General features: G+C 44.6%; 2 protein-coding genes across 5 annotated transcripts in view; one reads left to right on the forward strand and one right to left on the reverse strand.

Moving 5' to 3' along the window:
* The window catches only part of LOC135200316 (ethylmalonyl-CoA decarboxylase-like), a 62543-nt gene extending 50948 nt beyond the window's left edge, over positions 1-11595 (reverse strand). Inside the window, exon 1 of one of the 3 annotated variants that reach the window (XM_064228870.1) lies at positions 11349-11595. The gene's annotated coding sequence lies outside the window, so the exon portion shown is untranslated. The other 2 variants (XM_064228871.1, XM_064228869.1) reach the window with 2 other exon arrangements.
* A 61-nt stretch (positions 11596-11656) lies between these two features.
* The window catches only part of LOC135200314 (regulator of nonsense transcripts 2-like), a 305608-nt gene continuing 302224 nt past the window's right edge, over positions 11657-15040 (forward strand). Inside the window, exon 1 of one of the 2 annotated variants that reach the window (XM_064228867.1) lies at positions 11657-11781. The gene's annotated coding sequence lies outside the window, so the exon portion shown is untranslated. Of the gene's footprint in view, positions 11782-14633; positions 14742-15040 lie in introns of those variants that run through there. The other variant, XM_064228866.1, reaches the window with a different exon arrangement.

A 15040-nucleotide genomic window follows, 5' to 3' on the forward strand; every position in this document is an offset into this window, starting at 1 on the left:
TCTGAAACACTATCCAGATGTCCGGCACCTTCTTTCTATCATGACGCACTGAGAGATGTTCAGAATAATTCCTAGATCTTGAATAATATTTCAGTTTCCCGGTAGGAAAAAAACTTGTGGTCTGAATTGCAGTCTATTCGGGGAAACAAAACTTCTTCAGGAAGGAAATGGTCCCCAGCAAGCTCATCCATTCCCTCCCCCGAGTATGCTTACTTCCCTATAAGGCTGCGCTTTGCCATAAGCAGGAGAGCATATAAAAGTGCAATCTTGCGGTAGACTCGTTAGTTCTATACCGTGCGGTAACGAGCACCGAAAAGGATTAAGAGATAAACTCTGTTGAACATAGTAAGGCAAAAAACTAATGCAACGTTATTCATTCACGTAAGAAATCCCCTCAATCTTAGGCTAAAGTCCGTGATTGTAGGACAGAGATACAGTTAGTCAGTCAATCCCGCAGGAGAGACGTAACCGCCAGCACAGAGATACGGTTAGTCAGTCAATCCCGCAGGAGAGAGAGACGTAACCTACAGCGCATGACAGCGCACGATCTGTTACTGGTGGCTCGGTTGGAAACTTGGACAGTCAGACACAGCAGCAGCCAGCAGCTTACGAACGTCGTCTCTTAACTTTATGTCTGGGTTGCCAGCTACCCTATTCTACGAAGAAATAGGTCCGTTATTTTTTGCAACAAAAAGAGACTCTCAAGCTGGTATATTTAAGCGAAACAGAAAACGCTAAATATATAGATGCGTTTGTGTCGTCAGAACACTAACCATACAACGGTAAAAGATAAATCGGAAACTCCTGGAAGGACTGCAGGGAGTGACGATTAAATGTCCTTAAAATAGTAGACAATAGACCTCTCGGTTGCCATCCGAAGAGGTAACTACAGCAAGCGTGTATGACTTGAACCAACCAGTAGTAAAATAACGCAAGGCAAAAAAATTTTATTATATCACAATAAAGTTTGTTCATACTTACCTGGCAGACATATATATAGCTGAATTCGGAAATACAGCTACATACATATCTGACAGGCAAGTTTCATGAACAAAACTTAGAGAATCGAAGCAGACATCTCAAGCTTCTTAAGATACTGGACATAAGCGTTCATTGACGTAGTCTACAAGTCTATTTCTTGTACGAGTCTGCGAATGAGGAAGGAGAGCTCTTCCGAACCTTGTCCTTATTCGCTTACGCAATATCAAGTTAATGAGATGTTTGTCAATGAGAACTAACCCATTAACGGTACAGAGAGATATTTTGTCAATGAGGGGAGGGGACCCACTTACTTGACAAAACGATAGTATATTGTCAATGGGGGAAAGTCACTGAATTGACAAAACGTAATCCAGGAAGTCGAGCCTTTTATTTTTCGATTCCCGTCTCAAACAAGGAAGGGACAAGAATCCTGTTAAAAGACTGGGCTTACGGTAGGTAGAAACGACGATGCTCAATCGGCATGGAAGTCTCGACTAGAAACTAACAAAATCTATATCATCGAAAAACCCTTTCAGATGGTCTAAAAAGCTTTAAATTTATTGGCAGTATGGCAAAGGAAGTCTTGTCTTGCGCTTTCCTGAAGAGCGTCCTTTTGATGAGTGCCTTTGCAAGAATCCTACTGAACGTTGCCGAAAATCCTGACGTTCAGGCCGTCGAGCCTTTGCATAACCCGTAACTGTCTTATCTCAAAGTCTTGACTGAGGTAGAGAAAACGAGATCTTCCCTTGAGCTTTCCTTAACTCCATCCACCTTTGCGAAAAGCAATATAATATTGACAGAGACCTCTTGAATTCACGAAACCCGAGGTCTTGCTGGGTTTCGAAGACGAAGTTCTGTTCACTTTCTTGAGGCTCAAATCTTAAACAAGAGCTTGAAGAGTTCAACAGAAACGTTCTGGTGCGCGCTCGGCGTCCACTGGCGAGGACGCTCGGCGTCCTGTTGCGCGCTCGGCGTCCATGACGAGGACGCTCGGCGTCCACTGGCGAGGACTCGGCGTCTGGTGCGCTCCTGGTGCGCGGCTCGGCGGCCACTGGCGAGGACGCTCGGCGTCCACTGGTGAGTGCGTCCATCGAGCGTCCTGTTCAAGCCGATCGTCCAAATAAGCGTGCAGAAAAGCGTCCCGCTCCTGACAGGCGTCAAAAACAAGCGAGAGAAACTGCCTTCTTTTTCCTATTTTTCTTATTTCTTGGTGGAAAGAAGTACACGTGATCAGGCAACTTTCGCCTTCTTACTTCTCACTGAAACACATAACGAGGGAGAAGGGACGTGAAGCGTCCTCTTCTATAAAGCTTCTTAGAGGGGGCGCGAGTCTTCCGAGAGCTCCAACCCTTGTGCGGGGTGGAGGACGCCTCGGAGGACGAGAAGCAATCCTTCAGGATTCGTGCATGTGCACGCACTTTGGCAGTCTGGGTATTTTCATCAGAAACTGCCGAAGGCACGCCAGATCGGTGGGGTTCCCTGTAACCCTCCTTCGGCTTTCGACATGCCCTCTCCCTTGGTTCTGGGAGTTCGACAGAGGTCTAGACCTAGAGGCGTTATAAGGCCGATCTGACGCACCCTCCACTACACAAGGGGCACTGTCACTGCACTTAGCCACTTCACTATTGCTCTCTAAAGCAAACACTTTCGATTCTAAGTTACGAATCGAAATAGTATAAGAGAAAGGCAATAACCTCTACAGACACTGTTTAGGGCCCGAAGGCAACATTACAGGGTTAGGCGTAACAAAAACAGAAGTAGAACTCTTCACAACAATGAAGGAGAGCGATCACCTCTCGCAGACATAGTCATAAACCCGTAGGCCATACTACAGCGTTAGGCAAAATAAAGTCTACCGGAAGGTTAGCAGTATCACTACCCTGACTTTCGTAAGTTGATTAATAGCGTACATATTAAACAAACTTTTTCCTTACGGAATTAGACACGTTTACTGATTAATTGCGTACATACGAATCATACTTTTTCCTTACGGAAATAGACATGTTTACTGATTAATTGCGCCCCCCAAGTGCGGAACTACCGAAGCTTCGGTAGCCACACCCTATCTTTGCAGACAACACCCTCTGAAAACTAGCCTAACTAGATTCAGATATCTTATGCAAAAATGAATCAAATTCAAATCAATTTAAGATAGCGTATGCCTAGCCACAAATCCAAGTAAATAAATTAAAAGACAATTAGGATACTTAGCGGCAAATGAAGTTTCCAAAAATCCTAAGCCGGAGGTACTGAAAACAGGTGTTTTCAGTCACCGGCGACAGAAAATTTATGAATAGAAAATGGGAATGGTTCCTGATACCGCCTCCCAGCGGCGGGAATGGGTACTAACCACCCACACCTGGCCGACCCAACTGCGTGTGTCGGAACGTTTTTTTAAATTTTTAACCTTCTGTCGGACTTCAGAAAAATACAGCATATATATACCTGCCAGGTAAGTGTCATGCATAAAAACACAATATTTAAGGATCAGTCTTTGCTCCAAGACCCAGCACTGTATCTGCTGATACAAATGGACCTAGAGAGAAGCACTTCTCATAGGTCACTCTCACATCCTTCAGATAATGAGATGCAAACACTGAATTGCACCTCCAATACGTAGTCTCAATGATATTTTATAGACGATATTCTTTTGGAACGCCAAGGATGTTGCTACTGCTCTCACCTCATGGTCTTGACCTTTAGAAGACCGAAGGATTCCTCCGAGCAGTCTTGTGAGCGTCCGTAATTACGCTTCTCACAAAGAAAGCTAAGGCGTCTTGGACATGGAGTCTTTTGGGGTTCTTCACCGCACCACCAAAGACCTTGTTGACAAGCTCCCATCTGTCTCTTCCTCTCTAAATAAAATTTAAGAGCTCTCACTGGACAGAGAGACCTCTCTATCTCTCTGCTACGAGGTTAGATAGACCTTTTACTTCAAAGCTTCTGGGCCAAGGTTTTGACGGGTTTTCGTTCTTCGCCAGAAAAAACTTGTCTGGAACGAACAGATGGCAGCATCTCCTTTGAACCCCACTGTGGAACCTAGAGCGTGCAATTCGCTCGTCCTCTTGGCTGTAGCGAGAGACAACAGGAATAAGCATTTCCTAGTGACGTCGCGGAAGGAAGCCAGATGTAAAGGCTCGAATTTATCCGATGAAAGGGAATTTCAGGACCACGTCCAGATTCCAACTAGGTGTTCTAGGAGTGCTGCTTTTGAAGTTTCAAAGGATCTAATTAGATCGTGTAGATCTTAGTTGTCTGCAATATCTAGCCCTCGATTTCTAAATACTGAAGACAGCATGCTTCTGTATCCCTTTATTGTTGAGACAGTATAGGTGTGGTTTCCTCTCTCAGAAAGAGGAGGAAATCGGCAATATTCACTATAGAGGTACTGGAGGAGGACAGCTTCTGACTCTTACACCACCTCCTAAAGACTTCCCACTTCGATTGGTATACTCTTCTCGTCGAAGCTCTGCGGGCTCTAGCGATAGAGCCCGCAGCCTTGCGAGAAAAGCCCCTCGCTCTGACAAGTCTTTCGATAGTCGAAAGGCAGTCAGAGCGAGACCTGGGAGGTTGCGATGAAACCTCTCGAAGTGGGGTTGTCTGAGTAGATCTGGTCTGTTTGGAAGAGATATGGGGGGGAAGTCCACTATCCACTCCAAGTACCTCCGTGAACCATTCCTGGGCTGGCCAAAATGGGGCTATTAGTGTCAACTTCGTGTTCTTTGACGCTACGAACTTCCTGAGCACTTCCCCCAGGATCTTGAACGGGGGAAAGGCGTATGAGTCCACACCCGACCAATCCAGGAGAAACGCGTCTATTGCGAAGGCTCTCGGATCTTCCACTAGAGAGCAAAAGAGCTCTATTTTTTCTTTTGGAGAGGAACGTCGCAAACAGGTCTATGTGAGGTCTCCCCCACAGGGACCAAAGACTTCGACACACTTCTTCGTTGTAGAGTCCATTCTGTGAAGGACCTGATTCCTCCTGCTCAGTCTGTCCGCTCTCACATTCTTTATCCCTTGAACAAATCTTGTGAGGAGAGTTATGCCTCTTTCTTCTGTCCAGGTTAACAGGTGTCTTGTTAACTGAAAGAGGGAGAAAGAGTGCGTGCCTCCTTGCTTGCGTATGTAAAGCCAGAGCCGTGGTGTTGTCCGAGTTTATCTGTATCACCCCGCCTCTGACTATCTACCCCCTTCGAAGAACTTTAAGGCTAGGTGTATGGCCACTAGTTCCTTGCAATTGATGTGCCAGGACACCTGTTCCTTTGTCCAGGTGTCTGACACCTCCCTTGCTCCTCAGCGTCGCTCCCCATCCCGACTCCGAAGCGTTCGGAATATAATACTTGGTCTGGGTTCTGCAGGGCAAGCGATACGCCTTCGTTCTTTTGAAGAGGAAGGATCCACCACTTCAAATGATCTTTTACCTCTTGTGGAAGCGGGAAGATGTCCGAGTTGTCCCGTCTTTCCAACTCCACACCCCTTTCAGGAAAAACTGAAGAGGGCGAAGGTGAAGCCTCCCCAGAGAGAAGAACTTTTCTAGTGAGGACAGGGTCCCTAAAAGGCTCAGATAATCCCTCGCTGAACTGTTCTTTCTCTCTAAGAAGCTCGAGATTTTCGACAAACCTCGAGTGATTCTTTCTCGCGAAGGAAATACTCGAAAACCGAGAATCCATCTGAATCCCCCAGATAGACCAAGCTCTGGCTGGGGATCAGCTGCGACTTCTCGAGGTTCACGATTAATCCCAGCGATTCTATCATGTTCCTTGTTACTGATAAGTCCTCCAAGCACTGAATCTCCGACTTGGCCCTGATCAGCCAGTCGTCCAAGTAGAGGGAGATGTTTATTCCCTCTAGGTGAAGCCATCTTGCCACATTCGCCATCAGGTTGGTGAATACTTGCGGAGCTGTAGACAGACCGAAGCACAGAGCCCTGAATTGAAAAAATCTTGTCTCCTATTACAAACCGAAGATATTTTTTCTTTGACAAATGGTGAATGGGAACGTGGAAATACGCATCTTGCAAGTCCAGAGAGACCATCCAATCTCCTGGACGAAGAGCCGACATTACTGAAGCGGACGTTTCCATGCGAAACTTCTTTTTCTGAACAAAGCGATTCAGAGCGCTTACGTCCAGAACTGGTCTCCACCCCCCCGATGCCTTTGGTACTAGAAAAAGGCGATTGTAAAATCCCAGGGAGTGTGGATCCTGCACAAGTTCGATTGGCCCTCCTTTTCCCACATTGTTCCCACCATTGAAGGAGAGTCTTTCTCATTACAGGGTCTCTGTACCTCGTGACAGTTCCCGAGGCGTAGATGTTAGGGGAGGGCTGTCCTCGAAGGGGATTACATATCCTTTCTTTAGGACCGACACTGACCAAGGGTCGGCTCCCCTTTTTGCCCATACTCCTGCAAAGTTCAGGAGCTCTGGCGCCCACTGGTGCTTGAAGGAGCAACAAGTCATTTTTTTGGTTTCTTGAAGGCCTAAAGGAAGACCTTCCTCTTTCTTGTCAGAGCTCTTCTTTCTGGCAGGGGGACGAGCCGCTGCACCTCCACGAAAGGGCTGCTGAGGAGGACGATTGTCCTTTTTAATCGCCGACACTACAGGGCATCCTTTCTTGGACGTTTGTGTTAGTAGGTCCTGTGTCGCCTTCTCAGTTAGCGAGCGAGATATATCCTTCACTAACTGAGAAGGAAACAGATGGATCCGACAGAGGGGCGAACAATAAAGCAGTCCTCTGGCTCGGAGAACCCCTTTTGATAAGTAGGGATCCATATACTGATCTCTTCTTCAGGAGACCAGCACCAAAAAGGGAAGCCACTTCTCCCGAAACCGTCCTGTACTGCCTTGTCCATGCAAGACAGGACGCTATGGAGAATCTCTGGGTTTTTAAGAAACTCCGGATCTTTAGATTTGTTGGCCAGAACTCCGAGTGACCCAATCCAGAAAGTTGAAACACCACCTCTAAAGTGACAAAAAGTCCCTTTAGAAAGTGGTTCAACTCCGAAGTGCTCCACGTCGATCTGACCGATCCTAAGGAGTGACGTCTAGAGGCCTCCACTAAATTGGAAAAGTCCGCATCTGCCGAGGCAGGCAGAGAAAGACCCATAGTCTCTCCTGTCCCATACCAAATACCTCTCTTCCATGTAGTTTGGAAGGAGGCATGCAGAATACCGTCTTTCCCAACTCTTTCTTCTTGTCCATCCAAGAATCTAAAGAATGGATGTGCCTTCTCATAGTATTGCAGGCTTCATTTTCAGAAAGGCCAGAAGATTTTGCCGTAGCCGAGCTCGAAAAGACGAGAACGAGGGGAGAAGGAGGAAGCCGCCGGACTAAGAGAGTCTCCAAACTCTTGTAGCAGTAATGAGGCTAAGACCTTGTAACTCGAGAGTCCCTCATTTGCAGGAGGTTTGTCATCAGACAAATCGTCTAAACCTCGATCAGACGAAGGAGAAAGCTCACGTTTGGAGGGAGAGTCCTTCCAAGACCTCCTACGATCTGAAGGAGAGGAGCTCCTATTTGGAGAAGAGTCATAAATTCCAGGAACGAGTCTCCGACTCCTGCCTCCTGGCTCTTGACTCTTGCCTCCTGACTCCTGCCTCCTGGCTCCTGACTCCTGCCTCCTGGACTCGGACTCCTGACTCCGGACTCCTGGCTCCCGCCTCCTGACTCCTGCCTCCTGCCGACTCTGGCTCGGACTCCTGCCTCCTGACTCTTGGCTCCTGACTCCTGCCTCTTGACTCTTGCCTCCTGCTCTGCCTCCTGGCCTCCTGCCTCCGGTGATCCACTCCTGGCTACCTCCACTCCTGGCTCCTGCCTCCTGCCTCCTGGGTGACTCCACTCCTGGCGGTGCCAGACGTCTGATAGGTCATCCAGGTTTCGTACAGGAAACCTCACCTCGAGTAGGAGGATTGATCCTGGCGGCAGATACCTCCATACGTCTGGAGGATCTTTTGATCGGAAGGGAAGAGTCTTTCCTTCTAGGAGGCTCCTTTGACCGAACTCCTACAAAAGACGAAATCTGCTCTTGCATAGCCATCATGAACCTCTTCGTAACCTCCTCTTTATCCTCTTCGGGAGGAGGGGAAGGAGGAGGGGAGGAGTCCATAGCCTCCACCTCCTGCCTCCTTCTCACTCTGGTTGAAAGAATGGCTCTCTTGCCTTCTTCACTCCCGAAGGAGACTCCTCAGGGAAGTTTTGTTCTGGGCTCGCAATCAATCGTCGGAGCCTTCCCAAACTCCTACTTGAGTGGTTCGGAGGATCGATCTGGAATCCCTCCAATCACGTCTCGGAGATGAAGATCCCGACGACGAAAAACACTCACGCAGGACGCTTTACAATAGCGATCCTTGGCAGTCTGGGGTGTCACAGAAAACCGCCGAAGGGACACCTGATCGGTGGGGATTCTCCACAACCTCCTTTCGGTTTTCGACATTCCTTCTCCTCTGGGCATGTGAGCTTGGAAGAGGTCTAGACCTAGGAGCGTTGCTGAGCCGACCAGATGCCCCCTCCACTACACTGGGGACACTCATATCACTGTCCACTGAAAAATCACTAGCCTTACCTTGTATGGCAGCCATTTTGTTTTCCATCAACTTGAAGGCTGCTTTAGATCCGCAAGTTCTTTCGCTGAATCTACAGGTTCTGCAATAGGAGAAGGGGCTGCAATGGAAGGAGAAGTAGCAATACTTACCCTTGGGGAAGATCCCAAGCTAGGAATTAGTTCAGATCTCGAACTACTTAAACTTCTATAAGAAGCCTTCCTCACTCGTTCTCTCTCTAACTTTTTCAAATAAGTTAGGTTAGATTCTTCCATTCACGTTCTCACTCAAAAATTCTCACATTCCTTGCAAGTATTAGTAAAAGAACATTCATACTCCCTGCAACCCTTGCATACAGTGTGAGGGTCTACCGAAGCTTTCGGCAACCTCACCTTACAGCCTACATTCACACAACGTCTCACAACCGTTCCAGAGTCAGACATTTTTAAAGAAAAATCCAAAATCAAGTCCACAAAACAGTCCACAAAAGCGTATGCCAATCCAACAATCCAGATACGTCACCAAAAGTCGGTCAAGAAGATCAATTGCCGGTGAAAAAAGAAAAACCAATCGAGAGGAACCAACAACAATGTTGATGGCCCGGGCGACAGAAGAATTCTGATTAGAAAACGGGAATGGTTCCTAGTCCTGCCACCCAGGGCAGGGCGGTAGATCACCTGACCTACCGGTAGCGTGTGCCGCGAAATTTGAAATTCTGTCGGAGACGACGGAGTCTATAGCTAAGTATATATCTGTCAGGGAAGTTGAATGTATAAAAAGTGGGTTTGTATATTAATATTAAAATCAATTAATTATTAATATCAAACACAGTATATACATATTTATTCAAAAAATAAAAGATCCCTTAGGGAAAATGATTAACAGCTTGTCAGCCAGAGCTCACAAAAATATGTCTTCATTGAAAGATGGCCGAAAGAAAAGTGGAGTGTTTACATTCGGGTAGGCGGGCCTACTTGCCTACCAGACGGTAGTTACTGCCTAACCACTTGTTCAAGAATTTAACAGCCGTAATTCCGGCTATGCTGAAAGTAATCCCTTATGTATATCGTGTAGGAACAAATTATGTTTACCTGAACAGTTAAATACCTTTTTCTATGGTAATTGACAACAATAATGTTTTTTTTTCTTTCTGCCACTTGTTCTGATAGCTATTTGTCAGCCTTTGATAAAGCTGAATTTTACCAGTAGATTCACTGGTGCTAACAGTTAAGAGTTTACCAAACAATTACTAGTTCATTAGTAGTGTTCATGTTGTTAGTGTAAATATTAATCGCATGTTATTCTTTTTAAAAACAATGCACGTATTTTTGAGCAATTGAAATAATAAACTTATTTGTTATCGATCTTTCATTATCCTGGACAGAATTTTTTGTATGTGGAAAATTACCTGTTTGATGATTAACGATACTGGAAACAGAATAAAGGAACAAAAGATGAGAGAAGGAGAGAGAATTTGTATCTACACTACCCTGTTTCTCCTCAAGTACAGGGCCCATTGGTAAATAAGTTTATATCTTGGAAAACATGTTAAATAGTCAGGGAAGACCACAGCATAGCCTATATTGCAAGCATTTTAGGCAATTCACTGTCAGAGAAAGAAGGAATAGGCAGGAATGAGACTATTGGCAATGATAGGTAGATTATCACTAAAGAAGTCTAGCAATTGACCTTAACTTGCCTTCCTGCCCTGACTTAGTAGTGTGCTGTGTCCTTACCTGGTGGGGGGGGGGGATAATGCATTACCCTCATGGTCACCCAGCACAGTAAGTTAGAATATAGGAAACAGATGGGTGGGTGTGAACTTCCATTAAGATGTGTGGTCTGGCATTGGCTGCGAACCTCAAGTGAACCTTTCCTAGAATCTGAATCGTGGCCTAACCAGACCTTACATTCCTAACCTCACTTAGGGTGTCATGCCCTGACCTGGTCATAGGGGCTTTCATCCCCATGCTCCCCACCCGCCAGAGTAACACTGTATCAGAAACAGATCACCCAGAGTAAATTCCCATACTAGGTATAGGTAGGCTAGACACTTAATCTTCCTAAAATGCTACTAGGGTAAAAAACCGCATGGTACAGGGGTGGACCATGTACAATCAATGTGTACAACCCCAAGAAAAGTACATTATAACGCGTCCTGACACCGGAGTAGAGGTCTTTAGCTCCGTTCCTCACCAACAACAAGTTGCGTCTGATGCCCATCTCCGATGCCAGGACGCGTTATAATGTACTTTTCTTGGGGTTGTACACATTGATTGTACATGGTCCACCCCTGTACCATGCGGTTTTTTACCCTATGTCCTGATATAAACAGACCCTACCTCCCTAACCTAAATTAGTGAACATGCCCTGACCTGGTTTGAGTGGCTTCATCCTCTACGGGTGCCCCCCCTCCCCCCCAACAACTAGGCTATAGGCTAACACTCATTTTCGGCAGTGTTAGAAACTAGGCTAATCCCCGTCGCTCCGCAAACTACCCTACCTTCTAGATTTGACTTAGGGTGCACTGACTCAGGAGGGCTTTGTAGCTCCACTTTGACCCCCAAAGCAACGCCTAACAACATGAACACGGACTAGCCAAGCACAGTAACTAGGCTAAGTACTAGGTACCTAGATAGTAGTACTAGGTAGGTACCCCTTCTGGTAGTGCCTATGAATACCCGTCTCCCTAGTTTAAATACCTATTACTACATAGTACCCTCTAAATTTAGTCGTTTGGTGACAAAATGACTGTCAGAGGCCATTTGAACTTGGACTTCTTTTTTATTTTACTTCTGCCGGTATCTCAAATAAGGTATACTTTTACTTACTTTTTAAGTACAGTATTAGTATTAAGTGGAAGCTTTCTCTATAACGGCCCTCTTTTATTTGCTCGTTCTATTCTTCTTGTGCTTTTGTGTTAGTTTTCTTGTCTCTATAATACCATCTACAACTTTTATCAATTCCCTCGTATTTTAAATTTCTTCTTTCGACAGATCTACAAACAGAAGTATATTAGATGTCGATTCCTCTTTTTTTTTATATCTTCCTCCAGTTTTAACCAATTCACATCGTTTAATTTTACTTTGTCTAATCTAGGCCTACTGATCAGAATTGTTTTTTTTCGGTGTTATCATACGTGGTATTAAGCGTCAGGTATAGTACTATTAATGATAGGTTTCAGCCTTCGAAACTGCTTCCTTTGTTCCATTATACCTCTGAGGACCAGAGAGTAAGACAGGTACCCAGTTTCTCTCTGTTCAGGTAGGGTACTACATATCTGTTGTTGTTGTTGTATTAAGCCAACACTTCTTGTTGGCACGGGCCTTTCCCTTGTTCGGTCCGTAGGAAACTACATATCCGTCCACAGCCTCCTTTATAGCCTACTTTTTTGTCTATCATCGAATAATGAATTATGGTACTTGAACTCCATAGAGTTGCGCTTTTTCCCGTTTTTCTACTATGATAAATTTTTCGATCTCCTTAAGGCCTGTCCACACGACCGGTCGTGATCGGCGGACCCTCTAACGGGCACACTTGATGGGCAAACCGTCAAATTGCCCGATGGGTCTAGTCTAGTAGCAAAATCACCATGGTAGTGCCCGATGGCTTGAGCTTCGACCCTGGTAGACGTACGTTGACCATATACATTTCTTTTACCGAGCCATTCTTTGCACAATATTCTCTTCTTTTTCATCCAACACAAAGCAATTATCATGCTACACAGTATCTTCTCTGCGGTAGGCACCCTGTTTATCGTACCGCACAGAACACGCTACTGGCATCGTCGGGCACGCCCACCTCTCCATCGCCTCACCCGTGTGGAACATTCACGGGTAAACCCGCCAGAATTTTCCCGTCAACCCCGGAGCACGCCGATCAGGCCTGCTCGTGTGGACAGGCCTTTACCGTGGCTATCTCTGACTCGCCAGGACTCGCTACTATCGATCTTAATCTTCTACTGATGGGTACCTTAGGGTTTAAAGGGGTTTGTAACCTTGCCTGTTCACCTTTCCTTTCACTTGCAAATCATACCATTTCACCTGCATATCCCATTGAGATCATAAATAAAGGCTCATCTCATATCCTTTAAAAATCACCTTTCCACCTGCAATATGTTCATATGATCTCCGGGCTACTCGTGAGCAAGAACCCGTGCTGGCATAAAGCCAGCTTAATCTTCAACAATAATAAATTCCTACGGGCTGCTCTAGGAGCAAGAACCCGTGCTGGTACAAGGCCAGCTTAATCTCAAACAACAGTAATCAATTATCAGTACCCATTTACCTGTCCTCACAGGTTTAATAGAACAAAGGAAGTAGTTCCGAAGGCTGAAGCCTATCATTAATAGTACTATACCCGACGCTTACTAACACATATGATAAGTAATATTAGTCCTAGCTAACGACTCCCGGAAACCCTTAGAGTCAATATGTAGGAAAGATCCTCCATTCACTAGTGCAGTGTGGATATTTACAATTCAATAAGTATCTGGTAAAAAGTGACCAGTAGATTCTATATGTAATTTTTTCTTTCGTTTTCCGCACAGTTCCAAAGTTCCTTGACCGATTTTTAATAAGAGAGAAAACTGTCAGTGTCATAATTCATATTTCGAATTCCTTAATGTAGGGTAGCTGTGGAAAATCATCGTCAATATTTCTTTATTTAGTATAGTCTAGTGTGAGGTGTGAACAAAGAGGCAGGTAGAAGCCTACTGATCTTTATTATGTTGTTGTTAAAGATTAAGCTGGCTTTATGCCAGCACGGGCTCTTGCTCAAGAGCAGCCCGTAGGTCATTTGAATATCTTGCAGGTGGAAAGATGAATTTAAGGATATGCGGTGAGCCTTTATTTATGATTTCAGTGGAATATGCAGGTGAAATGTTATGAATTCAAAAGTGAAAGGAAAGGTGAACAGGCAAGGTTACAAACCCTTAATTTAAACCCTAAGGTACCCATTAGTGGAAGAAAAAGATCGATAGTAGCGAGTCAGAGATAGCCAGTGAGGAAATCGAAAAATTTATCGTCGTAGAAAAACGGGGGGAAAAATTCAAATATACAGCATGCGGGCGGAAATGTGGTATCCGACCCGCGAGAGAGTAAAAGTGGGTCGGCGAGAGCCGGTTTGTGTTTCTTGCAAGACATATAACTTAGAATATAAAAGTACGTAAAATATGATCTTATAAGATATAAATAAAGATATATGCCACGAAGGAAAAATAAACGAAGCAGGATCTGCGAGACCTTTCGACGTTAAACGTCCTTTACTGAGCAGAAAATATCTATTTATACTAGTGTAAGGACAACGCCTTATCGCAATTTCCTCTGTATATAATTCTACAATCGCATTATTCCTACTTCCCTCCTCGAGAGCGTTCAGAGGAAAGCCCGCTGATCGCTCTGGAGGAGGGAAGTAGGAACAACGCGATTGTAGAATTATATACAGAGGAAATTGCGATAAGGCGTTGTCCTTACACTAGTATAAATAGATATTTTGACTGCATTTAATTTGTACCATAGTCTTCACTTAACCTATCTTTTGATTAGTTTGCAGTTCTAGGTACTATAAAGATTTAATGCCGTAGAAAGTAGAAACAGCTATTATATTCAACGCTACTGTCCTCACGGATGGTCTCCTTAATATGATAATAGCAAATTATAATAATAACTATAATTTAAGATTACCTATACCTCCAGACATATTTTGCCTAAAAGATCGAGCCATTTTATGTTAGGTTTCACTAAAAAGATAGCGTTTTGGTCAAATGACAAATTTCGGGAATACGGACTACATTTTTTTCGTAATTTCCCTTATTCTTCGTTTTTATCTCTGTTATTGCATTTATTTGTTAGTTTCTAGTTTTATTTTCATTCCTTCATCTATTATCTATCTATTAATGTTTGTTTTGGTTGTTCCCAAGAGCGATATGAAAGTTGGGTCCACCTGGAGGGACGAGTTTCATCTATCTTTTGGGAAACGTCTCGACAAGATAAAAAAAAAAAACTTCGATAGGCTGATTTAATGATCTTATACTGCTATGCCATTGGTGTTTTAGTTTTCTATTAGTCATGTAAACTTAAATGGCATTTTATAATTTAGTTTTAAGCTAATTAGAGTGAAAATGGGGGTAATAGATTACTTTTTGTAGCATCGAACGAACCCTATTGACGATCAGTTTACTTCTTGCCATCGAAGAAGGTAAACAATGCCAGAGTGACCTTCACGTACGTATTAATTTCACGTCGTAACGTTCATGTCAGCGTGAAAATCCATCATAAATCTAAATATTTAGTAGCTATATATCATTTATGATGCTTTATATGCTAGTGGCTAAGTCTGTTACGCTAGGTCAGGCTAATACTTGAGGTTTGGCTGTGCCAACTTATATAGTAGGTACTGCCCACTATCCTACCTAGGGTAAACAACCGCATGGACTGGCCCACACCGACGGTCACGGATGGCCACCATTCGAAAATGTACTTATAACGCGTCCTGACACCGGAGATGTTCATCACTCGCGACT

The sequence above is a fragment of the Macrobrachium nipponense genome, chromosome 26 (assembly GCF_015104395.2).
Source record: "Macrobrachium nipponense isolate FS-2020 chromosome 26, ASM1510439v2, whole genome shotgun sequence".
Taxonomy (NCBI): Eukaryota; Metazoa; Arthropoda; class Malacostraca; order Decapoda; family Palaemonidae; genus Macrobrachium; species Macrobrachium nipponense.